The following is an 18890-nucleotide window of genomic DNA, read 5'->3' as shown; positions in this document are numbered from 1 at the left end:
TCTTTTCGTACTCACAAATTTTCATATTTTACCGTGAAGAAAAGAAAAACTTTCTTACCTGCCTGATTCTTTCCTTCCCCAAGTGACGACCCCCATCGAACGTTGGGTACCAAACAATTTTAAAAGTAAGGAACAAGTTTTTTTTTTTCTCATGGATGTCATAGGAATTTTCCATCTTTTACGATCCGCATCGAACGATTATTTAAATTGTTTGGGTATGAAGACTAAAGTAACTCAAGAATAGAAAAGAAGGGAAGCACAAAAAAGTGTGTTGTCATGTATCTGTTGGGAATCGGTAGATGAAAATTATAATTTTAACTCAGAGTTGGTTTGTGGATGAAAATGAGGATAGTAATTAGTTCTTATTGTATTTGGAAGTGAAAGGGTTGACACACTGTAATTAATGCTAATGCTAAAGGTGATGCTTTGGAATTTTATGGATAGAAATGTGACTCTAGGGGATGTCTTAAATGGGAGAGAATTCTCAATTCTTCAATTTTTGAGCTACTGAGTAAAATCATTGTTCATGTATCTTTGTTAATTAATTGTTTCAGGGGAGTGATAGCCATATATGATGCTGAATACCTTAAAATATTAGTTTATACTTTTATTAATAATTTTTAATTAAAATTATGATTTACAGTATTTTGTGTACTTGCTATAAGGTGAGTGGATGCTTTAGGGAGATATTGGCAGGGATTACATACACAATGTTTGAAGGGTCCAGCCTTATGAGCTGGAAGAACTGTGATGAATAATCTCTTGTACCATACCCTCCTTTAGGTCTGCAGTCAACATTGGCATTCAAATCAGTTGCAAGTTCTGGACATTTCTATACGTGAATCAGAGATTAATTCAAGTTTTCCCCTTTTCTTTGGAATCAGAGATTAATGAGTAACACAAATTTACCAACCAAAAACTAGTGGTTCTATTGGGCAGAAAATGGGAGTTGGTAGGACTCCAATATAGAGGTATTCATTGGTGGCACCTGTTTGGACGTATGGTGTCTGAACTCCCAAAGTCCTGCTTATTTTAGTAGAAATCTAATGCAGAGACATTCTCACAATACCACAAAAAGTCTCGACGTGTGGTTCGAGCTTCTTTGAGGGTTTTGAGTTCGATGGACAGGCCAAGTTCATATCAACGCAGTACAAGCGTCCTTTACATAACTAGCTTGACGTGATATCAGTCAATGTCCAATTGCAAAGTAAGCCCGTTGAGTCACCAAAATCCTCCGATTGATCTCCAGTTCAGATTTTGGCAAAGTGTTGCATTTTTGTTAAAAGCCGATATGCACTGCGATTCCGATTCTGATTCCGAATTTCTAGCTAATTACTTCAATGAGCATCACGTTTTGGAGAATTTCAGGAATTCCGTTGCTCTTATTTTGGAAAAATGTTCGTTTTTCTGTAACACACTAAATGAACGGTCCCAAAATGATTCATAAGACATTATCTTGTTGAACTGGTTGCTTGAAAGAGCCTTGTCTTCATTAGTGTCAATATACAGCTAGTGTCACAGCAGTTTGAACTGTGAAACTTAACTCTAATCTCAATTATTCATGATGTTTTGATATCTGTCGATGACAGCTAGTACGACCTACAAAATGACAAATTAAATATCTTTTAACGCAGCATATCACATTACATACACACCTGCATCACCCAAATCTCCAAAATAAGAAATCAGCATCAAAATTTAAGATCAAGCTCAACCACCACCAGCATCATCATCCACACAAATTTATTCATTTTTAAGTCATAATTTACGTAAGGCACAAAATGTTCTGTTGATAAAAATCTCTTCCATCAACCCTGAGTTTACCTAACAAAAAAAAAAAGAAAATCTTTTTCTTTCCACTTCATACTTTTCCTTTTTCTTCAATGTACATTGGCTATATCTCAGTGAGTGGAGAGATAAAGTTAAATACACAAGTGGTGGTAAAAGTTAAAAGTTAATTTAAATAAATTATATGACGTTTAGGACAATGTAATTTGGCTTTTCTAAAATTTATGCAAATTGTTGCTTTACTTACCAAAATTCAACCAAGCAAGAAATTAAACTTTTTTTGTTCTCCTTCTTTCCTTGCAAAGGCATCATTTACTGTATCATATTTTGGTGGTGTATTGCAAAAAATTAGGGTAGAAAATAGCGTGAGTCAATGTAGCGCATAGGAAACACAGTCTGAATATCATTGTAATGCATCATAGCTGAATAAGAAAAATTTGTTAATTTGTATGATGTATTGTTAGATACAAATTGAGTTCTGCATGAATGTAAAATATGTTCCAACATCCTATATCCATTATATTTCTATTTCTGCTACCCTCCACCCCTCCATCTTCATCCTCTATTTCCTCTCGCTTTCACAGCCAGCAAATTTCACTCAGATCTCACATCAAGTTATAAGTATGTTGGATGTAAATCTAACAAGGCGAATGAAAAATCCATAAATTTTTTCAACATTTCATGCGGTGAAAAATATAAGCTACCGCTTCTATGACTTGCTTGTAAGCTCATTTCAAGCATCATCGATCGTAATAACTTTTTTTTTATTTTGATGAATTAAGTCATCTTCACTTGCACAAAAAAAAGGGAACAAGAAGAAAAATATGAAAATAAACGAGAAATAAAAAAAAATTGAAAATTTCCTTCTTGAAGTCACGAAGCGACTATGATGATGTGCCCGAGGAGTTTATGATTTTATTTTGAAGAATGGGGTTATGATTGAGTGTATTTTAAATTAGAGCTGTCAAATAGGTGATTTGCTATATCATGATAGCTTTAGCCTTTGACTAGGCATCACCTAAACCTAGGCATGTCTACACAAAGATAGACTCGAATATGTCGACTTAACCAAAGCAAGCTCAAAAGTAGCAATTAAATCCTGAAAGCTAATGAAAACAATTTAGTGCTACCTGCATCTGCTTCATGATAATTTTAAATGGATTTTGATAAAATTTGAGTCTAAAATTGCTTCGCACAAAAGTGTCGAGAAAAATCGACTAGTAACTCAATAAACTGCATTTACCACTAGAAACTACTGTCAAACTCGGATACTAATATGAAATAAAAGGTAATATTCAGACCTCGAATTCGATTGTGTTTCATATAGATACAAGTCGATTTGAAGAATTCTTCAACAAAAAGGTGAAAGATTAGGGTTTACACCAGATATGAACAACTTAGTAAGGTTTGAGTGTCTGACCCTGGTGCTTAGCAACTTAAAACTGAGCATTTTGGTCAGAGCAGATTTAACGATTAACATGATTTTATATGGAACAAAATAGTGAATCTTAAGCTGCTTCTTCGTAAAATTCACTAGTTATTGACTTTGTTAAATTGGTTTAAGCCTGATATTTCTATGTGCTAATCAAAAGCACAATTTACTTGCTTACTTCGTTGGCCGTACAGATCAATTGTGATCAATAACCTTCGTCAGATAACGCTTGAAACTTTCCCTATCGCAGGCTTCTGATTGTCAATTTCTGATACCAAATGGTTTGTAATGTCCACGGCATAAAAGACCCCACATTTGTTACCACAACACACACCTAACTCAACAAAAATTCTTTAACAGCTCGGTACAAGCAGTCAGCAAGAAGTGTAAAATTGGATACTTATGTCAAAATATACATATATATGCTGTACACTATGAGATGTGGAGGAAATTGAAATGCTGAATATTAGATGGTTGTATATTGAAAGCAATACTAAAGGAGGTGGTGGATGAAAATTGTACGGTAAAGATTTTTCCATCTTGATATTCATCATCGATATTAATGTGCTTCTTGTTCAAGCGTAAGAAATATTTTATATTTTTTTATTTTTTTTCATATCCCTCCGAGTAAGTGAGTGAGATGGATGGATTGGTGAGTGAGAAAGAGAGACGAAAAAAATTTGATTTTCTCTTGAATAGAAATTATGTAATTTTCCATCGGTAGATAAAAAATTGAAATCATTCAACTGGAATTCCTAGCTGTATAAAATACCTTTTGCAAGAGTAAACAGTCGAACGACGTTAAAGGCAGGCAGGATGAAGGGAAGTCTTAATATCTATTATATGCTCTTAAAATTGAATGAAAAAAAGCAAAATAAGCATACGATTTCTTACTTGATGCTTTTGTATTCGTGTGTTACCATAGAGAACCTTCATAAGCCTAGCATTTATGAGATTTTTTTTTTTATTCTGCTTGATGCTGCTTCTTTTTTAATTTCATTAAATTATTTACTGTTCAGTGGTTTTGATGCTTTTATTAATTTTCATTGCATCGCTTTTTCTACCTTCTTGCCTGAATGCCTTGCTTATTTTACAGGAATAATGAAAATTGATCTGCTGCCATACACGCCATTACCACATGGATATATCCATATATATGAAGTATTTATAAATTACTGAAATTTTTTCAAACATTTTTTTTATTTTTTTTTTTTCACATCCAATATTAATTGTGTGGTTTTAAGCGAACAGCATTTCAAATGGAGCGGCATTTCTCACTCAGTTTATAATAAGCATTCTTCTCTTTTTTTTTATATCGCAATTTTTCATCAACGGATATAGAACCTTTTAGCTTGGTTTATTAAGTGGAATTCTTTAATATGTGGATTGTGGATTTTTTTCAATTTTTTTATTTGGTGGAAATTCATCTCAGTGATTTTTTATTGAATTTATTTATCAGCCTTTGTTGCTTTATTCACACTGATTTTAATGAAAATTTGTATGACAGAGAGGGAATCTGATGAGTTAGGAAGGATTGATATGTTTATGACAGATAAAGAAGGAAGACAGTTTTGGCATTTGCAGTAAATAATTCGGAACTAGTAAAAAATTTGGGCAAATGCTGCGTTTAGTACAGGTTATTCGGGTGCATAATAATTAAGGTCATACTTATCCAGACCTTCAGCAAAATTAGACAAAGAACAAGTGAGAAGCATCCTTTCTGTGTTATTTAATAGAATATGATATAGGATTTCCTTATAACACTGTGATTCATTTCTGTTATACCATCCCAATGTCTCTACAAAATGCCTATGTCCTTGATAAAATCAACAATGTCCAAATATCGCTATTTGCGTATATTCTTAATAACCGCAAAGTTTGTATGAAAGAGTTAAACTTGCTGCATACGTAATGAATTGCATCTACAAAGAATATGTATGATTGTTTCTTCATCCATGTCACAAAACCTGCAAATTTTACTTCTAGTCAAATTTAAATTAAAAAGTATGTAATTGATACTTATGTATCCTTTTAAAGCACCAATCAAGATGCCTAAGTTACTTAATAACATCCACAAAAAGAGCTCCAACGTTGCCATGATAGATTTTGGCCGCATTTTGCATCTCGAGTATAATTCCTTGACAATACACTTTTTAGGAACATGATTTTGAATAAAACTATGCAATTTTTGCTGTAAAAATACCGTATAATATCCAAAAATAAGAATCTGTTTAACAACTTGTCTTACAACATGCCTGATATATGTAGTTTTATACCCTGAAGTATTGTTTCATAGCTTCTTCCTAAATATAACCATAACAACAAAATATCATTCCAAACAGAAGAAGTCATAAACAGGTAGAATCACGTCTGACTACGCAAAGCATACTTAAAAGAATAAACTGTCAAGCATAACGCATAAAACTGATTCAGCTATCCTTAAAATCATTATAAACGGTTCATTTGCCACTGAATCAAAAAGATAATGACACACATAATCATAAATATTCATTTATTTGCCTAGGCACCTTTAATATTAAATTCACAAAACTTTTTCCATTCAGAAATCGCGCAAAAAATAATATTTGCTGCTACCTCATCTTGACCGAGCGACACAATATGAAGAAAGTTCTGAAATGGTGCTTTTGTCGCTTAAAGCCGTCTATTAGTTACTGCAATTATGTTCCTATGTGGAGTTTAAGTGACTTTCCATCTGACTCTGTTGCTGGCTCTCTCACCAAGTTTGTACAAATTTTCTGTCTGCACGTAGAACTGACATTCTTTCATCACTGTTCTGGACAAAGTAGCTTTTGGAGCTTCTGGTCGTCGATTCGCTAGAGGATTCCAACCAAGGGTTTTGTAGCAAACTGATGTTTCGGTCCCAGCAATGACAGTTTTTCGTGTATTTTTCCTCCAAAGTGAGTGCCCTATCCAGCTGTACTTCCTCATCTGTATCTTCTTGTTGTCCGAACAGACAACGAGCCTACTCATGAGTATACCCACAAATTTGATCATGTTCAATTTTATTGATTGAGTTTACTCATGAGTACGTCATTTAGGTGAGTGTGCTCATTGGCTGTTACGGTTGATGTCTTGCTGGTCTGCTTTTTGCAGAAGCTTCTCATTTGACCTTCATGAAATGAAAGAATGACCTTCATCTAGAAAAAACCTTCCATATGGCTGAAATGGCCAAAAATAGGCGACTTTCGTTTGGTGGTAATGAATGAGGTTTAGTGGAGCCTTAAGAGTTCTTGGATGGCTTTCTTCATTTATGCTACTCGGGTGAAATGTCATAGTGGTCTAAATGGTAAAGCGTTGGCCTTACATGCCAAAGATCCAGGGTTCGATTCTCGGTCAGATCTAATTTCCATTTCAGTGTTCTAGTTACGAAGCTCGATTCGTGTGTTGGGTGCAGTTTTAAGGTATTTGAAACCGCAGACGAATTGTAACTAGGTTTGAACTAGGTACATTGCAGGGTGCTGCTCGGGCTTGAATTCCTTCTTTATGAAAATTAATAATTCTGAACTCTCAAGAGTAAAAGAAGAAGAAAGAAAGAAAAAAAAATGAAAATTGTTATCTCTTGCAAAAAACACAGAAAAATGTATTCTTATAGGATTTTCTTTCTCATTTTTAATGTGATTTATTGTGTGGAAAATTTTTTTTTGCTCCTCTTCAGCAGAATCATTTCATTTTTTTGCTCTCTGTCTCTCATTCTGCTGATTTCCATTTTCCATTCCACCTCTCGAATGTGTACGATGGTATGCAAAATATGCAAAAAATCACTAATGCATTTCTGAAACATGCACGAGAATGAGAGAAAGAAAATGATAAACTCATGAAATATTGAGAAATTATTGCATTCTCTTAGCATTTCACATCTTATTTTCGAGCTTTGCTGCTGATGCATGTGGAAATAGAAGTGAGAAGAGGAAAGAAAAAAAATATGTATTGAAAATTATGACGAAAGGAAGCTCATTTGTTGGGAAAATTTTTATGCTGTCATTGAAAATGCCAATGTGCAGTGTTGTGCATCAATAATGTTTAGGGAAGGTATGCATCATAGACAGTATATGACACACCAAGAGAGTTTCTAGTCATTGTCTCGTCAAATGCTGATGACATGAATTAATCTGACTCTGGTTAAGGTTCTATTCAGATTTATATAAAGACGGCTTGGAGCCATTTGAGTCTAGAGTGTCTAGTTGACGACACATAATTGGATCCAACTGGATATTGATGGAGAATTCAAGTTTGAAGCATTGTTCAAATGAAACCAAAAAGTCAATAAATGAAGCGTTATCGAGTAGCAAATCCAGCATCAGGACTGTTCGATTCTACCAAAGCAGAGAGTATGGCCAGCATTATGAGTTTGGTCTATGACTGGATAGGCGTACAACAGTAGGGAAGGAGGCAGAACAACAACAAAAGAAGTTAACAGAAGTAGCCGTTATAGTCCGGAACAGAGAACTGCTCAATCACTTTATTAACGCCCTGCGATTTACAGTGGATCAATAGGAACCAATCATCATCATCTATGGCAGGATATGATCTAATCTGGTCCCTGGTTTCAAGATATTTCTCTCCTCTCCTGCTTAATGTCAATGCTGTATCTATTGATCATTATTAAGCCATCAAAAAATGTTTAAGCATCAAGTCTGATTAAGCATCTTTAGATTACCTGTAACTCCAATCTGGCCTGAAACTTGATTTAGTCTAGACAGGACTTAGTCATAGACAGGTCCAAACTGATTTTTGACATCTTTAGGCAATAAAATTTACAATCCTTAACATCTGTTTGTCTCTGTTAGCTTCCATATATAATTCATGAAGGGCCCAGATTAATGAGCTGGACGTCCTGCGATTTTAAATCATTATAGTGATATTACTGAACCATGAAAGCATCCCCTTTGCCTGTTAAGCAACAACTCTGTAAAAAACAGCAAAAAAAGAGATATTCTTACGAATAGAAATATGTTGCTGCTGACATATGTATATGTATTTTAGATGAGGTTCAACTCTACTTCATCTCCTGGAAAAAACGTCATTATTTTACGATTTGTGGATTCTGTGGAGTGGCGTATGTTAGAAAGCTGATATTTTAAATGCATTATAAAAGGAAATGAAAATTTTCAAATGTCAAGTTATATTAAGTTGTGCTAACATTAACATATGAAGTGGATGCGGTTTGGGGGAGAGGTGAGGTTTTTATAAGGAACAGGATCATGATGTTCAAAAATGGTAATGTATAAATTTCTCAGAAGAGGAATTAAGATGTGTATCGGGAACTTTATAATTAGTAAAGTTGGAAGTTCGAGGGTACAAAAAAGCTATTAGAACTAGTCATTAACTTTCAACTTGTATTTCAGTTGTGGACAACTTTAATTGTGTCACGGCACACTTCAGTATTGGAATAATGCTTATGACACACCAGTGTACCATGACAAACTACTTATAACGTATTTTTGTAATCACTCGTGGATATATCTTGGCGTAGGGCAGTGATGTACCATTAAAACTGTATTCCATGAACTACATGTCAACCATGGCCTACCAAGAACGTGTGTCATTTCATACCAGCAACGTGTGTCGTGCGAAACAAACAACGTGTGACGTAGCATGCAAACAACGGTTGTCCTGACAAAACATCTGGATAACACTGTGCCGATTTCTCCGGTGGTGATACAGTAAGCTACGGCTTGGTACGATACGGTATAGGTACACCACTAGTACGGTGAAGGTGCACTTGTAGTACGATAAAGTGGTACGATGATATTGTATTGGAGCACTAATGGTTCGGTACAGGAGTATTTATAAGTTTACCAATCAAATACTGTACCGTACCCTCCCCAATCATCACTGGTTAAAGTTCATGTATCGAATGTAATCAACCTCCCAGCAACCCTGTACACAACTTATACTTAATAAGCAATTTTTCATCCACAGCTCAACACTTTCATACCCAAATCAATTCAAGCCATTTTTTAAAAAATATCAAGCGGATTAAGAAAGGTTCAGCACTGTTGAAATCATTTTGAGGTTGTAACATGCGACAGTTGTGCGACAGTTTCGCATAATAAACCCAAAAATAAGTTTTAAGCCTTTCATTCATTAAAATAGATCCAACTCACTTTATTATAGATATATATTGACAACATGGAAATTGTCGAACTAATCATTCATAATTGAAGACTTTGTCAATCATTTAAATGCAAAAATGGGGTACATGAGGAAGTTTCGAAAGCCTCAATCAATGACGAAAAAGTTTTTGTGAAAATTAATTTAATTAAGAATGGCATTTTGTGTATGAGATATCCAAAAATCCAATGGAAATTAAATTAAAATATTCAATTAAGGAACAGAAAAGGGAGCTTCCTGTACACCACACATAATACAGAGCAGACTGTGGAAATTTGACTGTCGAAATCCTACGATTAAAAAAAAAGTCAAAATTTCAAATTTATTTTGACGGTTATAAAAATCGACTTTAAAAATCAGTAAATTTACGACTTAAATTGTCACATGAAGCTTGATTAGTAGTTATACAACCTAAATATGATCCAAAATTTTAGGAATTATTAAATTTATTTTCAAAATAATAAAAATTATGGAAGTTTTATAACGGTCATTTTAAATTCAAAAATAAACGGTCATTTATTTTTTGAAATTTAATTTTTGAAAAAACATTTCCACAGTCTGATATAGAGATTGCCAAAACTTCTCGGAATTTCCTTAATCAACAGAGAAACTCTTGAGAATTAAGCAAAAAAAGACAGCAAAATTTCACATCCAAAGCATGAACTGTTGTGGAACTTAAACTGATTATTTGTTTAACTAAAGGAATTTTCATTGCATTTGAATAGGTAAAATTTTGTGTGGATGTGTTTTGCATTCTCAGAAATTATCTCCATCTTCGTCTACTGTCTTTTTCCCATTTCATAGCTGCACATTCGTACAGCATGCACGTATGAAGCTAATGTTGATGCTTTTCTCTTAATGTTTTTAAAACTTGCACTAGAAAACACTTTATTTTAAATCGAGATTTGAATTTCAAATATTATTTTTTCTATTTTTTTTAGTGCATTTTCTTGCTTTATTCTATGACATATCTCCTGCATGTCTCTGTCTTTATACTAGCATTGAATTTTGTTTTTGACTGTAAAACAAACTTTTTACATAAAATGCTTTTTTAAAAAAATTTTTTAGCTGACTCTTGGAAACAAAAGGCAGTTTGTTGTTTTGTTTAATTGAGTGGCTTGTTGGATGGACTGCTGGGTGGCTGGCCTGGCTAAACCAGCCTTTGAGTCTAAATTTATTTAGGAATTTCATTTGAATTTTTGAAAGACCGGTAAAAATTTGAATTTTGAAAGACTGCAAAAAAATTTAATTTTGAAAGACCGCTAGAAAATTAAAAATTGGAAAAATTTGAATTTCAAAGCTGAAAAAATCTGAATTTCAAAGGACCGTTAAGAATTTAAATTTCAAAAAACCATTAAAATTTGAATTTTAAAAGTCTGCTAAGATTTGAATTTTAAAAGATTGTTTAAAGTTTGAAATTTGGAAAATCCGTTGAAAATTTGAATGTTGAAAGTCGGTTAAAAATTTGAATTTTTCAAGACAAGAATACAATTTGAACTTCAAAAGACCGTTAAAGATTTGAATTTCAAAAATTGTAAAATATGAATTTTAATATTCTGATAAGTTTTGATTTTAAAAAGACCGGTAAAAAATTTGAATTTTGAAAGTTCGATACAAAAAAAAAAATTTTTAAAATCCGTTTAAAATGTAACCTACAAAAGACCATTAAAATATTGAATTTTGAAAAACTGTTAAGAATTCAATTTTAAAATGCGTTTGATCTTCGAAATATTGGTAAATATTTCGAATTTAGAGGATCTGTTAAAAATTTGAACTTCAAACGACCGGTAAAAATTTTAATTTAAAATATACTTCCAAAGTGTCTTAGAATTCAAAATGTCTGGCCAATATGCGCTTTATTTATTCCATCAACTCCACCAGAACTTTTTTCCCATTTTTTTTACGAACCTCCTCCTCAACATCCATGCTTGCTCCCCCGTATCTGTCTGTTGACATTTTGATTTAACTATTTTTATTTTATTTTATTTTCTTTTTCCAGATTACAGTTTCAGACGTACACAGTGAAAATGAATTTTTTAGTTCCATTTTTTTTGTTTTATAAAAATAAACTTTGTATGAATGTTGCTTTATTTTATTTATTTGTTTGGTTTTCACTTGCAATTTTACTTGTGGATTAAAATGAAGCAAAACTTCATTAGTTTTTCATTTCAGTTAGTAAATTTTTTTTAATACAAAAATAAAGATGAGGATCAAGAAGAGGAAAATGAATGGAAAGGAACTTATAAGCATGAAAATGCCAAGTTAAAAGAAATGCAAAATGCAATTTTAGTTCCTTTTTTTTCATCATCATCATCTATTTTTCGCCTTTTATTCTTTGACCACATTTTGTTGGTTTTTGGGGTTGATGTTGGCTTCCTGTTTGTCTGACAGACTGTCTTGCTGGTGGTTGGATAATTTTAAAGTCACATTTAAGTTTTATTTTGGATAAAGACAAACTTGATGGTGATCTTTTGTTAAGGAATTTCCATTCTTTTCAAAATAGATTTAAGACAAAATTAATGTTTAGGGAATTTTAGGGTTTATTAACAAATCAAAAGCCGTCCATCAAAATTCGTAACAATAATTCAATTTCTAAGAACAATCTTCATATGAGACTTTGAGCCGTTTTATAAACACAAAAGAAACCATGCAAGACACAAAGTGACTCTGTGGAGTAATCGGCAAGGCGTTTGAATCTAATTTGATGTGGTAATTTAAAGGTCAACGGTTCGAATTCTACCATTTTATTAAATTTGGCTTTTTAGAAGTTTAGATGCTTCAGCTACTCACTTACTTACTTTCTTGGCGTATTTGAGGTTCGTCGAAGCTGTATCTATCTTTATATAACTTCTGTCAGTTTCTAATTCGCAGCAATTTTGCATCGTTGCTCACACAGTCATTTTATGAGCTCTTGGGCCTACCTCATTCAACAGCTTAGTTGCTTAACATACGAGTGCGCCAGACTTATGCATTCAGTAGACTACAGTTTATCGCGGGATCAGAAGAACCACTCCTTTTATGACATTATTGCCTATTAAGAACGGCTGTGAGCAGCATGGAAATCTTTGAAGGCAGCTGTTGATAAAGATGTTATTGCAGCTAGGATACCAGCGATAGATCTAGCAGCAGGCGACATCTATGGTAAATCAAGGATTCCAATTGATCTGTATGACTAGCGAAGTAAGTATATAAGCTGTGTTTTCAGTACATATGATTTCTTTTACCGAGTCTCGAACACATGACCGGTGGGTCGGGTGTCCAATAAGTAAATCCCGAAGAACGAAACTATTCAGCCACCGACCCAATTCAACTATCAAATTAATCCCTAACAAAACTAAATAACATGATTAGCGTCTAATATCCATAAAAATTCAATCAATAATTCCTCCATTGTTCAACAGATGCAATCAAACACCATTAAATCATAAATCCCCCATGTCCTTGAAAAAAACTGCGCTAACAGCACCCCTTGTGCATTAAAAAACCGTTCCTTAAGAACTAGATGAGAAAGGAATCATCTCTGAGATGAAAATGAGAAATATGTTGAGGATGGCATAAAGTTTGAAATTGCGAATAAAGTGGAAAAGAAAAGGCAAAGTAATCTACGGCAAAAAAGTATAAAGCATGCTTCAGCAAAATATTTATTTAACAAATAAATGAGAAAAAGGAAGACGAAAAGGAATAAGAAGTCACAATTGATGTAATAAAAGGAACTATTGTGAATAATAAAATGACATGAAAAGGAATGAGAATAATTTTAAAATTTTTATATATACTTATTCCTGTGACATGATAGAGACATCCTCATCTAACAAATATTGGCCATTATAACAACATGGTGACTCATGCACTAAAGAACAATAAGTGGCAATAAAAAATTTTTTCAGGGAATTTTCCATAAATGTTGAAAATATTTTTAAATTGTATAAATAGGATGCTGACTATTAATGAAGGCATAAGCAGTCTGTGTTGCACATGAATTGTGAGGGTGAATTTCAAATTTTTGATTCATTTTATGTGCCATACCCTAAATATGTAGTATGTATATAGATGGAAGCAACAGAATGCTTATTTTGACATAAAATAGACAAGTGGATATTAAGATGCACGCAAAGTGTACAAAAATACACACAGGAAAAGAGAAGTAGAGACATGATGGAAGAAGCAAACTTGCATAAATACATACATGAATACGCCACTCAACCATAAAGTTTATTTTATATTTTATGTCTTTTCCTTATGCCCACTTCGGTAAATTGGAACAATAAGAAGGTGAGGTGAGTGATTTTGGGACGCTGTTTTTGGAAGTTGGAATTGGTTTGTGGATTGGTAAAGATTGAGTATCGGACTGGATCACTCCTAGAAAGCACATGCCGTAGAAATGGCCGTAAATCCAGACTCAATTTGGCTATACTCTTGCCTGAGTCTGAATTTCATTGATTTCAGCTTGGAATCAGAGCCAAGCTGGCCTTAACCTTGATTTTTGGTCAGTTCTACTCCGTGACCTTTTCGGGACTGAAGTTTGAACTTGAGCTTTAGATACCCCAGACCAGCGTGACTAGGGGTTTTTCGATCCCGAGATTAAAATGTACTGAATCCCGAGATTGCATAGATTTCAATTTAATTATCTATCCAGAGGGGATTTTATTGTTCTTCTAGCCTACAAAGGCAGGTTGTGAGCCGCGTTTCCACAGCATATGATTCGAAAAAGGACATGTGAAAAAGTTTCTCCTGCCGAGTCTCGAACCCATGACCGCTTGGTCGGTATTACAATAATTAGATACCGAAGTTCGAAATCATTCCGCCACCGAGCCACTTCGATACAATAGTATAATTAGTACTACATTAAAAACAGTGTGCTTCTTTATAGAATACTAAGTATATAATTTAGGATACTCAATCCTTAATTAGGGTACTTAACGGCATTTTCTCAATTTAGCATATTTCTTGCAATAAACTTTGCATACTATACTGAAAGTAAGACATGAAATTTAGTAGGGTTAGTAATAATTTGCAGGTCTACAATGCCCTGGACATGTTCCTGGCAAAAAAACTATTCTGCTAGTTTCTTATGTTGTTCCTCTGTCTCCCTCTATACCGTTGAACGCCAAGTGATTTTCATCTGCACAAGTTAGAAATGAATCACATTCATTCTAAAATTATGATAAAATTCATACCAATTCCTGCCAATTCATGCTTCAAAAAATCATGCTAAAATACAAGGGAACGAAAACTTGAATATTTCGAGTGGTATTACATCCACCCCAAAAAACACAAAAAAAATCCAAAGTACAAAACTTTCTCTTTTTCTTGGGCAATAATGTTCACCTGTTACCACAGTCGACTCCCATCCAAAAAATCTCAAAGAAACAAACATTGAGCATCATCCACGTCGTACCTTTTCAATGGAAATTTTTATTGATATTGTTTTTCACACTGCTTGAGGCACCAAAAAAAAAATAAAATAATAATATAACTTTTTTGTAAATTGTTTCGGTGGCAAAATCCACACCAAAAAAAACTTTTTTTTTCATTGCTCCCTGACTCACATTTTTTGCGGTAAGCCTATAATGTTTTTGGCTATATCATAAATCATTAAAGCACTTCGAGAGTCGATTCGAATATATAAAAAAAAGGAATATGAAGATCACGTCGAAATAAATTCAATATTTTTCAAAACATTTTCACTGAAATAAATTTTCCTTCCTTCCTTTTTTTTTTTGGTTGCATGACTTTATGGTGAAGATGGATTTGGATAAGAAATAAAGGTATGGATTTTCAATATGAATATGAATTTATTTGTAGATTTGAAGATATTGTAAGGTATATCCATATTATATATTGAGGCTGTGGAAAACTTGAAAATTGAAATTGTAAAGCTTTAGGCTTTGATCTCATCAGTTATATCAGCGTATCGATGGATGGAGGGGAAATTTTATTTTGGGATGATTTTTTTTATTTATTTATTTCACTTTAGATTTGGAGATGGAAATACTTCATGTGCTTTGGTTGTTTTTTTTTGAGGTTAGGGAGAAAATGCTTAGGAATGCGATTGAGGTAAATATTTTTAGATTTGCTCCTAGAAGTTGGGATATAAATAGATTTGTAGGTTTGTAGAAAAGCTTAGGCAACTTTTGTCATGTTTGAGAATCCTTGTCATGTCTACAAATTTACTTACTTATATCGCAAGATATATAGATCAATTCTGATCCATGGCCTACCTCAGATGTCGCGTAAAGTAATATCAGTAGCTATTGCTTTCCAATTTCCAATACTAGATGCAAAACAGCTTTCCTTGGATGAATATCTTCGACAACACTCTATATAATTATTGAGAGATTTGTTACTAGTGGGAATTGAACCGATAAAATCACAAAAGAATGATGCAAACATTAGGCCTGTTGCCAAATCACTAGACCACAGAGGTCTTACTCTAGCACTGACAGACTCACTTATATATGACTCGAAACCTCAAATTCCTCTCAGCTTAAACATCACTAATGTTTTAAACTTGTCTCTTGATTTCTTAAATCGTTCCTACTATTTTCTCGTCATGACAGCCACATTTGCCATTGGTAAATGGCAGAAGGTAGCCAGCTTTGAAGTCAGGTTCAACACAAACTAAAAGAGGCCGTGGATTACAGTAGACCATATCACGCAAAGAGAATGCTTTTAAAATACCGTAGTGGTCTTTTTGTATTATGAGACCATGCTCTTTGCCTGCCTTATAAGGTGATCTGGTAAACCAGCCATGTATTTAATTAAAAATCTTATTGTAAATTTCATAAGTGAATTTAAAAATGCTGAATTATTCCTTGAATTAGTGCAAAATTGTAGTACTACATACAAAAAATAGGTGGACCTGCAGTCAAGACAAGTTACAAGTTGCAGCCAGAACCTATCGACTTACGAATCTAAAACGCAGGGAATGCAGGAACGCAGTACTTCGCCGAACCTTAATTATTTTAAATAATTCATTTTTAATCAAACATAAAAATTCCTCCCCAAAAAAATCATCCTCAAAAGCAATTCCCTAGAAATACCACTTGAACATAGCCAAAAAGAACTACAGATTGAACAATTATTCAGTCATATAGAATACAAAGAAACAAAGCCATATCCCAATCGGCCCCAAATGCGTCAAAATCATCTCATTTATCCAAAGATTCATTTTTTTTTATTTTAGAAATTTTTTTTGTTCAACTCTCCGTGTAGCTTTTTTGGGTATGAATTTAATCACGGTTCAATGGCTCGATATCTCCCTATGGGAAAATTATTGATCAATAGCATTTGCACAGCTCAATACGTGAAATGAAATTCAAAGAATTGAGCAGCACAGAAGGAGAAAAAAAAAAAAAATTATAAAAATTGTGCATCATTCAATACGTGTGTTGCTGTTGGAACAGCGTGCATCAGTGGATTTTAAAGAAAATGTTCAGTTAGTTTTGTGTTCACACGAAAATAAATCAATCGTCTGGACCAAATGTTGCAGACACAATTAATTAAGCCATTTCAATTTTGTGAATAACAACAGAAGCTTCGTACATCCAGAGCAAGCACAACCATATGTTGAAAGTACAAAATGTCTGATATCACAAAATGAAGAGATGAACAGCATACAGCACAAAAAAAAAATCCCGTTTGGATTAAGAAAAAAGTCTTTTTCTCTCCTTTTTTTGTGTGCCATCTGATATGAGAACCCGTAATTGTTTTATATTAAATGCGAATAGATTTCTGCACTAACTGTGCTGCCTTACAACTTTTCATTCATTCGTACACAGCGTGTTGGATTTTACATCCATAAGACTGGAAACAAAAACATCAACATTACTGGAAATAGCATAAAATATTCTACTACTTCATGCCATCCAGATGATTTTTTTTTGTTGTGTGTTCTAAAATTCCTGCGCATGAACAATTGAATCAGTTTCCAGTGACAATGACTAATAAATAAGCATTGTGTGTGAAAGGACACATTTGTCATGTGTCAATGTTGAATTAATTTTTGAATCTCATTTTTTTGTTTTGTTTTTCAGGTTCATAAAAAAATTGTTTGAAATATTCTTGATTTTGCATTATTTTTTTTTGTGTTTTCACTTTCAATGCTGCAATGTCAATTGTGGAATTGTTTATTAGAGGGTATACACATTCAAAAATGTTGATTGTTTGAGATTTTCAATTTTTTTCTACAGTTGTACAGCTTTTTGAAGACATGTTTTCTGGGTTTTTAAAACGGGCAATTATCATCTCGAGCAGCACAATATAGTTGCAACTTGTAAGGATATCTCCAAGTCACCAGGCCGACAACAAGTCTTGGGGGTATCTTGACTGTAGTAAAATGACTAATTGCGTCCTATTTTGAGAAGGCGAGAAGTGAAATTCATAGAAATATGCCGCTCGGAACTAATTCTTAAGCATTGTCTGAATCAGTCTTATCCAAACTTTCTTGTCCCACGGTACACCTTAGTAGTAAGCCTCGACAGAAATCGCACATGACATATGATTCATTGCATTTTCCAAAATTTTCAGCGGCATACTGTTTGGACAACATTGGTCTATAATGTTAGACAAAGAAAATACTAAGGGTTTTACAGAGGCATAGTCAACGGGCGATGGTGGGTTGAGAGGTCAAATTCCCGGATCTTTTTGTGAAAAGTTCTTCAATTTGTTAGGGTTCCTCGTTCAAAACTCAAATGATAGACCCTACAAAATTTTGTTTTATTTGTTGCCTTTTGAAGACGAAAGATTTCAAATCCTTCACATTGCATGACCCAAGGTATTTGAATATAATCAACCTAACCTCAGTTTGTGGGTTGCGTCACATCATACAAACCGAGTTGGTGTGACTAGAAACATTGATAAAGCATCTAAATTCTACTTGACCTTCTGGGATTGATTAGGGTCGTTAAGATCAAAAATCTGGCACTCTAACCACTACGCCACTGCTCTTATGCCAATTTGTCCACTCCAATCTATACTATTACAAGGGTATAGAAGAAGCACCTACTCAAATCTAAACTACATCATCTATCCTTTCTAAAAAATTCCAAACAAGCAAAAATTCCTCAAAACCCAAATTCAACAGGCATCGATATCATTAAGAGTCCACTTATTAAAGTACAAGAATAATCCACGATAATATCAAAGAAAAAAACGAGAATGAAGTGTCATTCCAAAACTATTTCATTATAGAACATTAATTAACCATTAAATCCAGGAAATTAAAAGCAATTATCTCAATTACAATGGCAAAAAAGAGTATTTCTTTTCATATTTTCATCGCTGTTATCAGATTGTCGCCTCGTTCCTTGCTCATTGGCGTCTATCCAAAAAGATTAATACATAATTGCTTTAGAAAATGAGAAACATTAGTCTTGCCTAAGGCACTAGACTATGCTCTATAGAATATGGAATAATTTTGATTTTTTTTTTTGTTATATCCAACAAGAGGGAACAAGATGAAGAGAAATAAAAAGTTTGAATAAATTTGAAAAACCCAAAAACTCGGTTACAAAAAAAAAAGTTTTTCTTTATG

At 33.4% G+C, this 18890-nt stretch overlaps 1 long non-coding RNA gene across 1 annotated transcript; it reads right to left on the bottom strand.

Moving 5' to 3' along the window:
* Positions 1-5715: 5715 nt before the first annotated feature.
* LOC139085635 (uncharacterized) lies at positions 5716-17082 on the bottom strand. The gene is made up of 2 exons (XR_011543941.1): positions 12154-17082; positions 5716-8147 (listed from the first exon to the last, which is right to left on the bottom strand). It is a non-coding gene; the product is annotated as an uncharacterized lncRNA (long non-coding RNA).
* Between the last annotated feature and the right edge of the window lie 1808 nt (positions 17083-18890).

This window comes from Chironomus tepperi, unplaced genomic scaffold, assembly GCF_022539635.2.
Source record: "Chironomus tepperi strain 1889 unplaced genomic scaffold, CSIRO-AGI_Ctep_v1 contig_74, whole genome shotgun sequence".
In the NCBI taxonomy this organism is placed as follows: domain Eukaryota; kingdom Metazoa; phylum Arthropoda; class Insecta; order Diptera; family Chironomidae; genus Chironomus; species Chironomus tepperi.
The sequence above is the reverse complement of the archived record's forward strand: the minus strand, read 5'-3'. Positions and strand labels throughout refer to the sequence as shown.